Source organism: Ascaphus truei, chromosome 11 (genome assembly GCF_040206685.1).
Source record: "Ascaphus truei isolate aAscTru1 chromosome 11, aAscTru1.hap1, whole genome shotgun sequence".
In the NCBI taxonomy this organism is placed as follows: Eukaryota; Metazoa; Chordata; class Amphibia; order Anura; family Ascaphidae; genus Ascaphus; species Ascaphus truei.
This window is the reverse complement of record NC_134493.1, coordinates 36,032,968-36,052,449: the sequence shown is the minus strand read 5'-3', so window position 1 is coordinate 36,052,449 and position 19,482 is coordinate 36,032,968. Positions and strand designations below refer to the sequence as shown.

The window sequence follows — 19,482 nt, the reverse complement described above, 5'->3', positions numbered from 1 at the left end:
TGGGGGTGGGCAGGTGACGGTGGCTGGGCAGGTGATGGTGGCTGTGGGTGGGCAGGTGATGTGGCTGTGGGTGGGCAGGTGACGGTGGCTGTAGGTGGGCAGGTGACGTGGCTGTAGGTGGGCAGGTGACGGTGGCTGTGGGTGGGCAGGTGACGGTGGCTGTGGGTGGGCAGGTGGCGGTGGCTGTGGGTGGGCAGGTGGCGGTGGCTGTGGGTGGGAAGGTGACAATGGCTGTGGGTGGGAAGGTGACATGGCTGTAGGTGGGCAGGTGACGTGGCTGTGGGTGGGCAGGTGACTGTGGCTGTGGGTGGGCAGGTGACGGTGCCTGTGGGTGGGCAGGTGATGGTGGCTGTTGGTGTGTGTCTGTATACACACAGTGTCACACACACACACAGTGTCACACACACACAGTGACACACACACACAGTCAGTCACAAAGTGACACACACACAGTCACTCTCACACTTTTTACTCTCACACACTCAGTCACTCACACACACACTCAGTCACTCACACACACATGCATCGGAGAGGCATAGAAGGGACATGGGAGAGTCATAGGAGGGACATGGAAGAGTCATAGGAGGGACATGGGAGAGGCATGTGGGTGTGTGGGTGTGTGGGGGTATGGGAGAGTACTTACGTACTTACGAAGGCTGCTTCCATGCAAGCTCATATAATGCCGGGATGCGCGCCAAAAAAAAAAAAAAAATTGTCAGTGTGCCAAGTCACGTCACACCAATCAAATAGGAGGATTTTTTTTTCCCAGCGCGAGCAGGGAACATGTAAAAAAAACAAAAAAACATGTGCAATGCTTGGGCCAATAGGAGGTCGCCACGATGTCAACTCCAGTCGCCCGGGGCATGCGGGCGACCGGATTTGTCAAGCACTGTGTATGTATATGTATGAATATATACACACACAAACAACCGCACATACTAGCCGCCTTGCCTCCCAAGCCAGCCCTGTCTGAACATCAAATGAAAGACCTGCCTTTCAGATGGGGTTGCATTCTCATTTTGTTTTTTGGGTTTTTGGGCATCTGGAGTTCGGGTTCGAAGCCTCCTATCTGCGTTAAGGCACGAAGCCTCCTATCAGTGTTCAGGCAGGAAGCCTACGAAGCCTCCTTCCTGCCTCTTCTCCCTTTTGCTGTTTAGGTTTCATTCCAAGTTCTTTATCTAGCTTTTCAGGTTTCCAGTGATGCCCATCAGCATAGCAGCAGTGTCAAAGCACACCAAGCAAAGTGGCAGCAGGAACCATGCTGTCCACGTCCATTCCAACACTGTATATTAATGGCTCATGTGCCTACGTCCATTGCAACCCTGTATAATGGTGCATGTGCCTATGTCCTATTGAGATAAATGAGAAAAACAGATTTATACCATAAGCAAGAGCTGGGTAGAGTTGATATTCTCTTTGGTTATAAACAATCACAGCAAGTAATACTCGGGGGCTCTGAATATGACAAGGAGATTTCAGTGGAAGTGTTGCCTTCAATTTATTTATTTATAAAATATTTTACCATGAAGTAATACATTGAGAGTTACCTCTCGTTTTCAAGTATGTCCTGGGCACAGTTAAGACAAATAATACAGGGCTACAAATACAGTTACATAAATGAACAGGGTATACATTATATACAAGACATTGCATGCACAGGTAAAGAAAATATATATTATGGGCGTATGAAACAGTTACAGACCAGATTAAAATGTGAGACAGCCTTAGATTTGAAAGAACTTAAACTGGTGGTGGATGTGAGAGTCTCCGGTAGGTTGTTCCAGTTTTGGGGTGCACGGTAAGAGAAGGAGGAGCGGATGGATACTTTGTTGAGCCTTGGAACCATGAACAGTCTTTTGGAGTCTGATCTCAGATGATAAGTGCTGCATGTGGTAGGGGTGAGGAGCTTGTTCAGGTAGCTGGGTAGCTTGCCCATAAAGAATTTACAGGCAAGACAGAAAAGGTGAACTTTGCGCCTAGACTTGAGTGATGACCAATCTAGTTCGTTGAGCATTTCGCAGTGATGTGTGTTGTAGTTGCATTGGAGAACAAAACGACAAATTGAATTGTAGAGGGTGTCAAGTTTGCTAAGGTGGGGTTGAGGTGCCGAGCCATATGCTATGTCTCTATAGTCAATAATTGGCATTAGCATCTTCTGTGCGATACGCTTCTGACCAGGAGACTTAGGGAGGATTTGATCCTGTAAAGTACCCCTAGTTTGGCATAGGTCTTGGTTGTCAGGGTATCAATGTGCAGCCTGAATGTTAAGTGGAAGTCAAACCATATGCCCAGGTATTTAAAACTAGTGACAGGGGTTAGGGTGGTGTTAGCATTGGTTCTAATCTGGAGCTCGGTCGCTGGAAGCTTTAAAAATTTAGTCTTTGTCCCAAATACCATTGTTACGGTCTTGTCAGTGTTTAAAAACAGTTTGTTGTGGGAAATCCAGTTTTCGAGTCTCAAAAAGTCAGACTGAAGTATGTGTTGAAGGTCACAGAGGCTATGGCTGTGTGCATATAGGATTGTGTCATCTGCATACATGTGTATTGAGGCTTCCTTACAAGCTGTGGGAAGATCATTGATGAACACTGAGAAGAGTAGGGGCCCCAAAACAGAGCCTTGCGGGACACCACAGGTGATATCCAGGGGGTTGGAGTTAGAGCCTGAGATGGACACATGTTGGGATCTACCTGATAGGTAGGACTGAAACCAGTTTAAAGCATGCTTCCCTATTCCAGAGCTCTAGAGTTTGTTAAGCAGGATAGCATGATCAACAGTATCAAAAGCCTTTGCAAAATCTAGGAATACTGCACCAGTGAGTTGTCCCCGTTCCATTCCACACTGGATTTCATTGCAAACTTTTAGCAGGGTAGTTACGGTGGAGTGTTTGGGGCGAAAGCCATGTTGGAATTGGCTAGGGAAATTTGTCTTGGTATAGTAATCGCTTAATTGGGAGTGGACACATTTTTCCATGACTTTGGATAGAATTGGGAGAAGTGAGATTGGCCTGTAGTTTGAGACAGTGTTTTTGTCCCCACTTTTGAAGATTGGGACAACTCTTGCAGTTTTCCAGGTCTTAGGGATATGGCCTGCAGACGGGATAGAGTTGACTATGGAAGCAATTAGTTTGGCAATGGCTGGGGCACCAAGTCGTAGGAACCTAGATTGTAGTAAGTCAGGTCCACATTAGTTTCGCTAATAAGTTAGTGGCACACCCCACAAAGTAATCATTGAATGCATTTGCAATGTCAGTGGGGTTTGTCAGAGTAATATCCCCCTTAGTGATATTACTTTGTTGTTGATGGTTAGAAGGCTGGAATATATTGTTGATAACCTTCCAGAAGTTAGCTGGGTTTGATGTATTCTGGTGGAGATTGTCAGAGTAATATTGTGCTTTTGCGTGCCTTGTTTGCCTTGTGCACATGTTCCGCAGGCATCTGTAGTGATTGAGATCCTTGGTAGTGCCAGTTACTTTGTAGCTTTTCCACAAGGTATCCCTGAACTGGTAGAGTGCTATAAGGTCTGTTGAAAGCCATGAAGGTGGGCCCCCCGTACCCTTATTTTGCGTAGTAGAGCATGGGTATCGCAGAGTTTTAAGAACTCGGATTGGAAATAGTCGAGCGCAGAATCAGGGTCGGGAATTAAATCGATTCTGTGCCATGGGCAGTTTGTAAGTGTAATGAGAGAGGAGGTTTGGCCCGGGATTAAAGGGGTTACACCCCATTTGGCCACTCCCTTCTCTCACTTGGGAAGTAAGGGGTTAACTGGACTGGGGTCCAGTAATGTGTTTTTACCTTGTTTCACACTCCAACTGTTTATTCCCCTGTATAAATGTATTGTCTCATCCCAGTGTTTGCACAACACATACTAGGGTTTATGCGGGAGGGAAGGGGTTAATGTTAATTCAGTGATTATATCCCTTTGTTCCCTTTTCCTGCCTTTTCAGGCTCCATTTTGCAGCCTTCCATAGGTCACCATTGAGGCTCCATGCATTCTAATGGCAGAAGTAGCGGTTTTGGACCTGTTTTCCAGCGACGACCAGCAGGTGGCATCCGAGAGGAGGAGCGGCGGTTTCCCATTGTAAGTCAATGGGGCCATTGACTTCAATGAGGATTCCTCGACGCCGGCCTCGAGGAACAGGTTGGCAGCCATCCAAACCGCAGACCGCAAAAGCGGATACAATGTCTTTGAAAAGAGTTTAATCACTTCGGTCAAGTTCAATGACAATTGGCGTGGGAATTTTAGGTTCAAGGGCACCTGAGAATAAAATTCTTGTTGCCCCTAGCCCCTAGGAACCCCCACACACGACCCACACCGGGTCCGGGAATGAGGGACCCCCGAAAAGGGTCGAGCGGAGAAAGAGGGTCGCGCCATTGACTTTAATGGCGGAGCGGAGGCCCCATTGAATCCAATGGCAGCGTGCGGCCATGCATTGTCTATGGCGGCGCTGGTCATTGATTCCAATGGGGAAAAGCCGCGTGGTGTGAAAACGGCTAAGTGCGAAATGGTGAAAAATGTAAGTCCCTATCTCCGGTTCCGGAAGGACCAGAGGGCTGGGATTTGGGTGGCATGTAGCCAATGGTTCTGGCATTAATGCATGGCCATTCCCAGCCCTCTCCGATCAACCAGACGGAGTATGGGTGAATGTAAAGATTTGTGGTTTTTCCCATAGACTTCAATGGCGGCGGTTTCCCCATTGAAAGTCTATGGCCGGGAACCCCATTGACTGCAACGGCGGAGTTGCTCCATTGAAGCCTATGGCGGCGGAGCCCGTTGTTTTCAATGGGGAACGAGTGAAAAGCAGAGATTCATTTTTAAAGGGACGAATCCTGTATTTTAAAAAGTGTTGTAAAGTGCATTTATGTATCTCCGGTTCTGGGGGTCGCAGAGAGCTGAAACTTGGTCACTATGTAGAGTCACTGTCGGTATAAAAAACTGGCAGGTTTTTACCCACTGGGCCTAACAGAATGGAACCTATTAATATGTGAAGATATTAAGCTGTGAATAGTATTTTGGATATTGTATGAGGATACAGACCCCATCTGCTATGCAATTAGGTCAGGGGGGCAGACAGATGGTTTAGCATAAGCCCTCTGATCAAAGGTTAACCGCCTTGATTGTTTAGAACAAAGAACAAAGGGGCTCAGTGGTTTGTAAGTGTCATAGTTCACACTTACAGGGGAAGCAGAATCTACTTCAAACGACTCCACTAGCCAGCTAGGCGCCTAGGGTTAAGAGATGGGCTGAAAATTGTATTTAAACGAGGCTCAGTCTATGCTCAATTGTCTTTGTGATGTTTAAGATTGCTGTATGAACTGCCAGCCCAGATTTCTGACTGTTTTATCATTCCATCTTAAGTGTCTATATTTTGTCTGTTATTTGTATATCTTGCGTGTTCACCTTTTTCAAGGAATAAATAATATTTTATCATATCTAGTCATGTTCAGTTCAACCCAGGTATTTTGGTGTATATTATATCTTGTCATAAAGTTACCGTGATAGTAAGGTCATCCAGAAACTGTTGTGGGTTAAAGTTTCTAAATGTTCTAGTGAGGAGAACTTTAGGGCTTGAATGGGGCGGTTTAATTTTCCTTACACAGTACACTATTGCATGGTCACTGAAAATATCAGGAAGGATGCCAGAGGATTGGATTCTGCTGGGGTTTGAGGAGAGAATCCAATCTTGCAAGGAATGGTTATGCGATTTCAGGTTTGTCCATGTGGGTTGGGAAATGAGTTGCAATAGGTTAAGTGACTTGAGTTGTATCTGGATTTTGTGGTTTTTAGGGTCAAGCCAATTGAAGTTGAAATCCCCAAGAAATAGCAGCTCACTCTTCTCATTCAGAGAGGAAATGGAGCCAAGAAACTGGGTGATATCAGTCAGGGATTGTAGAGGGGCTTTAGGGGGGCGGTAGATGCCAGCAAGCAAGATGGGCTTAGAAAAGGAGAGGCAGATTTTGCCAACTAGAATTAAAAAGAGGGTGGGCTTGGGGGGCAATTTAACAGTGTAAATTGTAATGTGTCTGCAATATAAAATAACACTCCTCCTCCTCCTCTTTGACCTATCTCTCCTAGAAATGGAGTATCCCTAAATGGCGATATTTGCATTGGGGGTTTTAGGGGTTAGCCATGTTTCTGTAAGATCGATGGCTTTGGGTTTATGCATAAGACACCATTCCCTTAGTTTGTCCAGTTTGGGCAGCAGGCTCCGGATATTTATATGGGCGACAGATAGCCCTTTTTGGAATTTAAAGGTGGAATTCTCAGGGGCATGGGACAGAGCTGAAATGGGAGGACCTGGGTTAGGTTCAATATCACCTGCTAAAGAGAGTAATAGTATGAGTAGAAATTTGGGTAGTTTTTTGCAAGTTGTAAATTTGTGATGTTTGCCATTTGAGTGCGCGGTGGTTAGTGTGCTGGTTTTTAGAGTTCTCCACCAACATTCAGTAGGCTTTTGAGTAGTCCAGGGTATATGGTGATGTTGGGTGTGGGCCAGGAGGGAGGAGTTTGTAGTGGATTGAGGGAGTAACATCTCCATGAGGCCAGGAGAAAGAAAAAAGTTAAGATACATAGCAGGTTCATTATGCCAGATGTAGGCAGTGCTGCATGGAGCTGTTGTGAGCAAAGTGAGTGTGTGCAGACTAAACAGCAGGGGTGTGCCTGTTCCTTGTCAAATGTTTTGCTGCATTGTAATGCTAGAGTCAATTCAGGGTTTCAGTGGACTGAGTGGGTGTGGGAGGTAGTTATGTGCAGTCAGTTTTGAGAGAGGCTGCCGTGTAATAAGTGGTAAAGGGGTGGGGGGGGGGGGGTTAAAATATGCAGGCTAACAAGCATGGGATCATAGTGTGGTCGTATAAGTTCACCGTTTGTTGCCTTGTGTAGAAGAGTTTGCAGTAGGTCCAATCCCCAGTCACCTCTAGTCTATATATTGTCACTTAAAATTATCACTTTAAATGCATCACTCTTAAGATGCCAATGCTACCCTGCCAATGCAGGGGGGATATTTGTTTTATACAACTAAAGCAGTCACATGACTTCAATGATTGAGACTCCATTGATGTCTGAAAGCACCGATGAGTGAAGGTTTGGGTTTCAATAAGTGAGACTCACTGAAAATTAGCGAGACCTAAAGAGAAGTCTTAACAAATCAACAAAGCTTTGGAAAAATTTACTTTTGGGCCAAAAGGCTGGCAAAGCAAAATTACTACTATTTATGCCCAAACTTAGAGATGGGGATTATGTTGGTATTGGTAAGAGATAATGGTATTAAATAGATTGGTACCTATTCTGCTGACATGTATCCATCCTTCTTCTTCGGCTCCTGCGGCTGATCTGCTTATGTGCCGCGGGCCTTTTCTTGATGTTACAGTTGTGACAACCACATCACGTTGCAGTCTCTTTTATCCCAAATAAGGCCGGAAACACTGTATTTCTATTTACGTGGGGTTTATTTATTGGGGGTTAAGGAACGTATTCGCAGGCCCACCGTCCCTTTAAGGAAACCAAACCAAAATCAAAAGCATAAATAAATACCTATCCCTGTCAGGGAGCTAACTGACTTCTTCAGGCCCTTACTATCAGGGCCGCCAGCTAAGCCGGTTGTCAGCCCAAAACATGCCCTGGCATAGGCAATAAAGAAACAGCGCAGTCTTTGTATACAATAGAAAGGGTTTTGCTTATCTTAGTCCATGTGGCGAAGACATCACTGCTTCAGCACGGCTCTCTCGGCAGTGTCTCTCACTCTTTACCATCTTCTTTACACTGCTTCAGCACGGCTTTCTCAGCAATGTCTCTCACTCTTTACCAGCTTCTTTAACTAGCTTCTGGTAGCTGGGGAGCACACAATTTCTGCCTTCTTTTTGATATTAGCATTTCATTCCAAGTTCTTTATCTAGCTTTTCAGGTTTCCGCTGATGCCCATCAGCGTAGCAGCAGTGTCACAGCACACCAAGCAACGTGGCTGCAGGAACGGGCTGTCCAGGTCCATTCCAACAACGTATTGTATTATTACAGTAAGTCAACTACAGAGATAAATGAGAAAACCGCTGATTTACTGTATATCATAAGCAAGATCCAGGCAGAGCTTATTCTCTTTGGCTACAATCATCACAGCAAGTAATATTGGGGGGTTCTTAACACGGAAATGACATTTCAATGGAAGTGTTGCCTTCATAATTGAGACTCCATTGATGTCTGAGAGCACCGATGAGTGAAGGCTGTTTTTCAATAAGTGAGACTCACTGAAAATTAGCAAGACCCAAAGAGTCTTTTTGACAAATCAACAAGACTTTGAAAAAATTACTGGCAAAATAGCTACTATTTATGCACAAATTTACACAGGGATTATGTTGGTTTTGGTAAGAGATAATGATATTAAATAGATTGGTACCTATTCTGCTGACATGTATCCTTCTTCTATGGCTCATGCGGCTGATCTGCTTCTGTGCCGCGGGCCTCTTGCCACCTGCTACTTTAGGCCATTTTCTTGATGTTACCAGTCTTGCAGCAGGTGACTTCTGACTTGAGGGCACCAACAGACAGGTTATATACTCATTGGCATTAGGACATCCGGTGACCTCATTGCCTACATTCTACTTTGTGATGCCATAATATGGACATGTGGGTGTGGCAAGTAATTGGCAATTAGGACCTTGGGTGACCTCATGTGGCAAGGCGTGGCCCAAAAGCGTGGCACTTCACTATTGCTCATATATTAAATGTCTATTTCTGACATCATTTTTTCCTTTTCTGTAATATTATTGCAGGGGGGCTCAACCCCAGTCCTCAAGACCCCCAACAGAACACATTTGAAGGAAATTCCAGCTTCAGCACTGGTGGTGCAGTCGAAGCCTGAACCCCTGATTGAGCCACCTGTGCTGAAGCTGGTATATCCTGTAAACACATGACCTTTTGGGGGGTCTTGAGGACTGCGGAGTTGAGCACCCATGTCTATCCACCCAGGTTCTACCTACCAGCAAGCAGAAGAACCAAGAAAGATTTGCTAGCGGAGCCTGTCTTTGTCTGCACACATCTTCTGCTAGATCTGCACATTGTTACTACACCACCCAATCAGTCACTGTCCTTCTCTTTGACCGCTGACTTCTGGTACAATAATATCATGAGATATTAAATATTTTAAGCAATCGGGTACTGCAGGGGTTAATGTGGTTACAATTTATCTTAAAAACATTTCTTTGTATTTTTGTTAATGTCCTATTAACCCCCTGGCCAGGCCTAGTTGATGACTGATAGAATCTAGAGATAAGAACAGCAGATGACGTTGCAGCTTCCTATTGGCCCGCGAGACCCGCACAATTTGAACACCATTTTGTTTCTTCTGGAGGCTGATTTAAAACCGGTGACTTCAATGAAATGCATACCCCACACCCGGACAATGCCTCCTAATCCATCCCGGTCTCACGGCTTCTGCACTAGCAAACATCTGCTTGTTTCCGGTGGTTTTCTTCCCTGGTCATCCTTATAATCAATGATTATACTAACACTATACTGTACTAACACTATACTGTACTAACACTATACTAACATTATACTGTACTAACATTATACTAACATTATACTGTACTAACACTATACTGTACTAACATTATACTAACATTATACTGTACTAACACTATACTGTACTAACATTATACTAACATTATACTGTACTAACACTATACTGTACTAACATTATACTGTACTAACACTATACTGTACTAACACTATACTAACATTATACTAACATTATACTAACACTATACTGTACTAACATTATACTGTACTAACACTATACTGTACTAACACTATACTGTACTAACACTATACTAACATTATACTAACATTATACTGTACTAACACTATACTGTACTAACATTATACTGTACTAACACTATACTGTACTAACACTATACTAACATTATACTAACATTATACTAACACTATACTGTACTAACATTATACTGTACTAACACTATACTGTACTAACACTATACTGTACTAACACTATACTAACATTATACTGTACTAACATTATACTAACATTATACTGTACTAACACTATACTGTACTAACATTATACTGTACTAACACTATACTGTACTAACACTATACTAACATTATACTGTACTAACATTATACTAACATTATACTGTACTAACACTATACTGTACTAACATTATACTGTACTAACACTATACTGTACTAACACTATACTAACATTATACTAACATTATACTAACACTATACTGTACTAACATTATACTGTACTAACACTATACTGTACTAACATTATACTGTACTAACACTATACTGTACTAACATTATACTAACATTATACTAACATTATACTAACACTATACTGTACTAACATTATACTGTACTAACACTATACTGTACTAACATTATACTAACACTATACTGTACTAACATTATACTAACACTATACTGTACTAACATTATACTAACACTATACTGTACTAACATTATACTAACATTATACTAACATTATACTAACACTATACTGTACTAACACTATACTAACATTATACTAACACTATACTGTACTAACATTATACTAACACTATACTGTACTAACATTATACTAACACTATACTGTACTAACATTATACTAACACTATACTGTACTAACATTATACTGTACTAACACTATACTGTACTAACACTATACTAACACTATACTGTACTAACACTATACTGTACTAACATTATACTAACACTATACTGTACTAACATTATACTAACACTATACTGTACTAACATTATACTGTACTAACACTATACTGTACTAACACTATACTAACACTATACTGTACTAACATTATACTAACACTATACTAACATTATACTAACACTATACTGTACTAACATTATACTAACACTGTACTAACACTATACTAACACTATACTGTACTAACATTATACTAACACTATACTAACATTATACTAACACAATACTGTTCTAACATTATACTAACATTATACTAACACTATACTAATATTATACTAACACAATACTGTACTAACACTATACTAACACTATACTGTACTAACACTATACTGTACTAACATTATACTAACACTATACTGTACTAACATTATACTAACACTATACTGTACTAACATTATACTGTACTAACACTATACTGTACTAACACTATACTAACACTATACTGTACTAACATTATACTAACACTATACTAACATTATACTAACACTATACTGTACTAACATTATACTAACACTGTACTAACACTATACTGTACTAACATTATACTAACACTATACTAACATTATACTAACACAATACTGTTCTAACATTATACTAACATTATACTAACACTATACTAATATTATACTAACACAATACTGTTCTAACATTATACTAACACTATACTGTACTAACACTATACTAACATTATACTGTACTAACATTATACTGTACTAACATTATACTGTACTAACACTATACTGTACTAACATTATACTGTACTAACACTATACTGTACTAACACTATACTAACATTATACTAACATTATACTAACACTATACTGTACTAACATTATACTGTACTAACATTATACTGTACTAACACTATACTGTACTAACATTATACTGTACTAACACTATACTGTACTAACATTATACTAACATTATACTAACATTATACTAACACTATACTGTACTAACATTATACTGTACTAACACTATACTGTACTAACATTATACTAACACTATACTGTACTAACATTATACTAACACTATACTGTACTAACATTATACTAACACTATACTGTACTAACATTATACTAACATTATACTAACATTATACTAACACTATACTGTACTAACACTATACTAACATTATACTAACACTATACTGTACTAACATTATACTAACACTATACTGTACTAACACTATACTGTACTAACATTATACTAACACTATACTGTACTAACATTATACTGTACTAACACTATACTGTACTAACACTGTACTAACACTATACTGTACTAACATTATACTAACACTATACTGTACTAACATTATACTAACACTATACTGTACTAACATTATACTGTACTAACACTATACTGTACTAACACTATACTAACACTATACTGTACTAACATTATACTAACACTATACTAACATTATACTAACACAATACTGTTCTAACATTATACTAACACTATACTAATATTATACTAACACAATACTGTTCTAACATTATACTAACACTATACTGTACTAACATTATACTAACACTATACTAACACAATACTGTTCTAACATTATACTAACATTATACTAACACTATACTAATATTATACTAACACAATACTGTTCTAACATTATACTAACACTATAATGTACTAACATTATACTAACACTATACTAACATTATACTAACACAATACTGTTCTAACATTATACTAACACTATACTGTACTAACATTATACTAACACTATACTAACACTATATTAACATTATACTAACACTATACTAACATTATACTAACACTATACTAACATTATACTAACACAATACTGTTCTAACATTATACTAACGCAAAGTTCTTCTTTTTTTCTCTAACTTCAGAATTGAGGAATCTTGTTGCAGGTGTGATTTAGCCCGTTCACTGTCAGAGAAGACAGGGCTGTAAGGGCTGTACAGTATCACATTATCCCTGGCACTGGGAGGTTAACCCTTTTAGTGCCCCGTTGTGTAGACACTACATCAGGGGTGGGCAACTCCAGTCTCCAAGGGCCACCCACAAGTCAGATTTTCAGGATATCTCTTATCTCTGCTGCAGCACAGGTGGCTCATTCAGTCCCTGCTTCAACACAGGTTACTCAGACAATCTCTGCTTTAGCACAGGTGGCTCCATCAGTCTCTGCTTCAGCACAGGGGGCTCAATCAGTGGCATCTGTGCTGAAGCAGGGATATCCTGAAACCCTAACCTGTTGGTGGCCCTTGAAGACTGGAGTTGCCCACCTCTGCTCTACGTTGCAGACTTGGGAAGCTTTTTTTTCTAGGGGACGTTGCGTTCTGACACATAGGGAAATGGAAGTGGAAGACCTCATCTCTCAAGCTTCCGTAATCGGCGACGCCGCGGTCATGTGATCGCGATGTGCCGGGATGGCACTCAATGGGTTAATAAGAGTTATCGATGCCCTAGCAATAGTAAACCACTCATTCCTTTGCCCAATAAGGGTTGTTCGAGGTTTGTGGCTCTGTGGCGGTTTCATAGACTGTAGCAAGTTGAAGATGTCACCAAAATTTTTTCAAGAATGGACCGTGTGTCACAAGGTTTGCATGGGGGGGTAGCCAACTGACGGCCCAAGGAGAAGCTCGGTGACAATGTCACTGTCTTTGAACTGGGTGAACCCAGTGTCAGCTCTCCTTGTGACAAGTTACTTAATCTCTGTGCCTCAGGTAGGGTATTCCAGGTGTCCGTTATTGAACTGGACTGTCCTGTATTTGGATACTCTGTCCAGTAACAAATGAGAGGTGCTGTAATACAGGACATGTATGTGTCCGGTATTTTCCTCCCTGGACATAGTGACCTGCCGCACCTTTCACCATTGTGTCCAGTATTTTTGGAGAAGCCACCTGGCGACCCTAGCCTCAGGCTTAGATTGTAAGTTCTATGGGCAAGGACTCCTTGTGCCTGCTAAATTCTGTATATACTGTCAGCCCCATATCATAATAATAATAATATTATTATTGAGCAAGACTTCGTCTGGCTATACCTACAATCCTGCTGAAGATGACCCAGCTTTATGAAGAAGAGGAGGAAGAGGGCGTTGCCTCAATTAAAAGGTAGAAACGGACAGGCACTGGACAATAATGTTTTAGCCGACGGACAACCAAAAGTATGTCACCAAAAATATGTGGGGGAGAAATACCCCCTTTTGTTGTAAAACAATGGAAGCTTTAACCCCGTCGCTGCCATAGATGTGAACGATGCGTGGCTGGCCACTATTGAAGCAACGGGGTTAAGGACCTCTCGTGAAGCTGGAGAAATGAACCCATCTCTGACTTTGATTGGAATACTATACAAGTCCTTTCTGTTCTGTCTGGTCCCAGTCCCAGCAAGATTGATTCTTGAGAAACACTTCTCATTTACATGTTTGGCAATATGATTTAAAAGCCAAATGCAAACACGTCTTGGACTGTCCACCTTGCTCTGACTTATTGCCTATTTTAGATTTATTTATAGGTTTTTGTGATTGATTATCATTGGTGATCCGAACAGCCGGGACAGAGCTGCTCATCTCTCTATGTTTGCAGTGAGATGTTTAATGGCATTATATTTAATGGACCCAGAACCAGAATACATGGCACTTCTCCCTAATGATTTCAACCTAAATCCCAGACATCCCAACAATTAAATATTGTCCAACACTTGTTAGTCTGTTTTTTCTTTTCTTTCCCACACTTTTAATTTTTCACATTCATATGTCTGGTTGTTACATATTTTTTTTTATCATGATTACTGTCTCCTAAATGTAAGGGTAACCCCCCCATCCCCCTGGTGTTGGTTACTATAGTAAACAAGGAAAGGAAACAGATAGGAAAAAGCAGGCACCAACAAAGCAGGAAAAAAAAAAAAAACATTCAAAGAGCGTGTACCCATTAAAAAAATGATTTAATGGATTGCAGCAAGAGTTACAACAACATTATGGGGTACAGGGCCCCCCCACCAACGCGTTTCGAGCGTAAGCTCTGTTTTACACCTTGAAAAAGAGCTTACGCTCGAAATGCGTTGGTGGGGGGGGCCTGTACCCCATAATGTTGTTGTAACCCTTGCTGCAATCCATTAAATCATTTTTTTAATGGGCACACGCTCTTTGGATGTTCTTTTTTTTTCCCCTGCTTTGCTGGTGCCTGCTTTTTCCTATCTGTTTCCTTTGCTAGCATGCTGAAAAATCGGAAGCACACCCCCTGCTGTGGATAAAAGTCTGGACAATCTGGATCACACATCTCATCAAGAGTGAGTTATTTCATTCAATTTTGTCTCCATACCGATATATTATGCTGGGTCACTATATTGTGAGGTCCCTTACTACAGTGCCTGTGGGGATCCTAGTCCACTAGTCGGTTTATCTTGGAGCTGTGAGTGTTATAAATGCCTGGGATTTAAATCATGTCCAACCACTGGGGAGTATACATGTGCAGGATTCTACAATCAAGTTTATTTTGAACCTATGGGTTGTCTATTGGAGCACCACACACCTACTACATTTTATAGTAAACTAGGAGTTAACAGTGAGAGTACTGTATGTGTTAAGATCCACCCAGTGATGACAGAGGAGTGCTGTGTCTTATAAAGGATGTCCGCCCCCTCTCCCGGTGTCGGCGGAATTGCTATGCCCCCCCATTTCACACCTCACATGTCCCCTCTATTCCCCCCCCCCTCTTCCAATGTATTTCTTGCCCCTCCGTCTCACTCCCTCTTCCTCACTCACCCCCCTCCCGCCTTGCATGTATTTATCTCCCCTGCGTCTCACTCTTATTCCCTCTTTTCCTCACTCACTCCCTCCCTCACCCCCCTCTCACTCGCCCCCACCTTCCGTCAGTTATCACACTCTCACTCAATCCCCCCCACAAAACACATACCAAAAAACCCCACCCATCCCCCCAATACATATTAAAAAGACCCCCACTCCCTCCCAATACATATACAAAGACCCCCACTCCCCCCAATATATATACAAAGACCCCTCCACTCACCTGCAATACATATAAAAAGACCCCACTCCCCCCAATACATATAAAAAGACCCCAACTCCCCCCAATACATATAAAAAGAACCCCCCTGCCCCCAATACATATAACAAGACCCCCACTTCCCCCAATACATATAAAAAGACCCCCACTATATATAAAAAGACCCCCATTTCCCCCAAATATATATAAAAAGACCACCCGATACATATAAGACCCCAATCCCCCAATACATATAAAAAGACTCCCACTCCCCCCAAATATATATATATATATATAAAAAGACCCCCACTCCCCCAAATATATATAAAAAGACCCCCACTCCCCCAATTCATTTAAAAAGACCCCCACTCCCCCAATACATATAAAAAGACCCCCACTCCCCCCCAATACATATAAAATGATCCCCCATAATACACATAAAAAGACCCCCACTCCCCACGCCCCAATACATATATGGGCCCGGTGGCTGCGGGGGGGGGGGGGGCGGCTCTCCATCAGCTGCAGGCTTCTTCCTCACTCTTTCCCATGCTGAGCTTCCAAAGTCAGCGCGCACTGGAAGCTGAGGCCCAGATGACTTCCTGCGCGCTGACGTCAGAGCAGTCCGTCGTTGCGCACCACCAGCGTAGGAATCTCGGTGTGGGACACAGAGTGAGGAAGGGGCCTGCAGCTGATGGAGAGCCCCCACAGCCACCGAGCCCGGGACACCTGTCAATGGCCCTGCAGACATGCCTCAGTGGGCCAAGCAGAAGTGCCCCCAGGATGTCTGGGATTAGCCCTATCTGCGGATTCCCAACCACAGTATTCAGAACCCCCTGAGGAAGTGGCAGTACCAAAGCAGGAGGGTGGGGAAGGAACAGTAACCTTACACAGAATAAGCCAGGATCTTAGCATGGGCTCACAGTAAAAGGAACAATAAGAATATTTCTAAGAAGGGGGGCCGGGTCCACCCGTACAATCGTACAATAACATACACGTAAATGCTCCTCTCATGAGTGTTAAGAGTGGGCACTCTGGGAAGAACCATATTAAGAGTGATAGGAGGAAGGATGAAATGAAGTACAACAATACAAATCTACCTGTACCTGTGACTGCAGTGTTCCCAGCATGGGAACATAAAGATTTACATCTATACTATAATTCTAAGTTGGATTCCGTCTGTTTGTTTGTTTGTTTGTTTGTATGTCCGAAGCATCGAAATCACACAAACGGCACCATGTAGCACAACGAAACTTTCACTGGACATTCTGATGGGGATTTGTAGGTCAACGCAACTATTTTGAGCTTCCCATGTGACTCACCTCCCAAATTATGGACATTCTAAGTTCCCCTCGGCTGTCCAGCAAATCTGTTACAGCAGGAGATGGGGGTGGGGGCGTGGCTACTAAGGGTGGGGGCGTGTCCTTGCCTGGATCGGGACTGTGTGTGATGTCAGATGTGCGGGGGAGATGTGCCAGCAGGGGGGGAGGAGATGTGCCAGCTAGTGGGGGAGATGTGCCAGCTAGCGGGGGGAGATGTACCAGCTACCAGCGGGGGGAGGGGAGATGAACCAGCGGGGCGGGGGGGGGGGGGGGGGACACATGTCCTGGCAGCGGGGCGAGATGTACCAAGGGGGGGGGCGGCAAGATGTGCAGGCACCGAGGGGACATGCCACAGCAGCGCATGGAGATGTGTCGCCAGCGGGGGGTGGGGGGGGCCTGGGACATGTTCCGGCAGCAGGGGGAGACACACACACAGACACACATATACACACAGACAGACACACACACACAGAGAGACAAATCTCACCCCACACTACATCCAGCAGCAGGGGGGGAGGGGGGGGTAGATGTTCCTGCAGCAGGGGGGGGGGGAGGAAGCAAGATGTATTCAATATTACATTCCCCGGGCGAAGCCGGGCACAAAAGCTAGTTGTACTATAAAAGCTCCTGGCGCCCATCTTTTCCATCTCTCAGCCGACCACAGACAATCCCCTGTGACAAGGTAAATCCGTGCGGATGTCTAATACACCACGAGACCGATGTTACCTCCCTAGGGAGCCGGGCAGGGTGGGCTACATAATGTTCAATAGGCTTTTCACTTCCTGCGTGGCCATGACATCACCATGACAAACAGGACGTGACGTTGTAGATTAGTAGAACAGAAGGAGACATAAACACAAATACAGAACAATTCTTGTACGTTTTATATGAAATAACTGGCTGCCAGAATTTAGAATTTAATAAAATACCCACATTTTGGTGTTTATATCCTTGGACGCACCTTAAATGCTTTAGAACTCTAGAGATGTCCACTTGTATTTTTATTGGGTTTTCTTTTAACTCGCAGTACTGCATCATACAAAGGTGTATGTAACATGGTGAGCTCAAGCAGACAGTGATGGGCTTTTCATTTAAAAACCTTACTTTCAGCTGCGTAATAATGATGATGATGTGTGCGAAGAATACCGGGGTGAAGGGAAGAACGTGACAAATGACAGAAGGGTTACATTTTCCAGAACAATGTAAATTGCATAAAAGGGTGTTGGTTAGAGCGAAAAAAGCCAGCACCGACGGGGTGAAAATAACATATACCGTTCAAAAACATAAAAGCAGGATCGAGTGAGGATTCAGAGCAAGTGCACAGAGATACACAGCTGGTGTGCCCAAGAGCAAGGCAATGTCAATATAAAAAATGTGTTACTTTGCACGACTTACTTATGTTTTATCATTTGGTTTATTGCTAAACATTACTAATATTATCTAGAGCAGAAGTACGAGAAATACACCAATGATGTCTGCTTTGCTTTTCAGTAGGATGGAGATACTCATCTGCCCCGAGGAGCCTGCACACTGAATGGTGTAGAAAGGAACACACTGATGGGGCTGATATACCGGCGAAAACTGATACACGAATTAATGAAATGTTGAGGGAAGATAATACCAAACCACTACAGATCTTAACGTCTAAGGTGTGCGGGGAAAGACAAACAGACAATAGGGATATATGTAAGTGCATTTGTGGTACAAGTCCATTCTGAAACTCCCCAGCCCTCTCATCCCCTGTACGCAGTGTTTCAACTTACCCTACCTATAGATTGTAAGCTCCTTGTGGGAGGGCCTCTTCTAACAGCACATTGCCGGCCTATCAGAACTCTTCTCAGGGCCGGCTGGGATGTTCGCGGGGCTAGGTGCGGGGACATGTGGGGGGGGGCCTCTTACCTGCGGCATCTCGTCCTCGGGGTTCTGTCATCACGGTGTCGCGTTGCTATGACAATGTGATGTCGCCATTCACAAGAGTTGTAGCCGATTTCAGTTCCTGGGCGGTTGCTGAATCTAGCGTGTGCCTTAGCTAAGCGGGGCTCTTCGCGGTTGAGCCGGAGTGCTCTAGTACCGCGGGAGGTTCAAAAGTGCTGCTTGGTGACTTGTATCCAGCGATACCTACAGACTTCGAGTGCTCACAGGAGTGGAAGCTGCCCCGGGGAAGTCATTGCGGTGACGCCGGAAACCTAGACCAACAAGGATTCCCTTTTGTATGGGACAGGCATTGTGAGTGTAGCTCTGTTGTGATATTGTGTTAGGAATAGTCCTGGTCTCCCGTGACAATCATATCTCTAACTATACATGAAATGTCTGTAAACTGACTGTATAACCTTTCTTCATTTAATGCCACCAGGTTTTATTATAACGCTGGCTTTTCCTGTCTCTCTTGTGTAACTAAATAATTGTATTTAAGTGTAGTTGTTCTCAATCG

At 42.9% G+C, this 19,482-nt stretch overlaps 1 long non-coding RNA gene across 1 annotated transcript; it reads right to left on the bottom strand.

Annotated features, from left to right (window-relative positions):
• Positions 1 to 1,211: 1,211 nt before the first annotated feature.
• Positions 1,212 to 8,523, bottom strand: LOC142462978 (uncharacterized). Its single transcript, XR_012787318.1, has 3 exons — positions 8,387 to 8,523; positions 7,280 to 8,018; positions 1,212 to 1,349 (listed from the first exon to the last, which is right to left on the bottom strand). It is a non-coding gene; the product is annotated as an uncharacterized LOC142462978 (long non-coding RNA).
• Between the last annotated feature and the right edge of the window lie 10,959 nt (positions 8,524 to 19,482).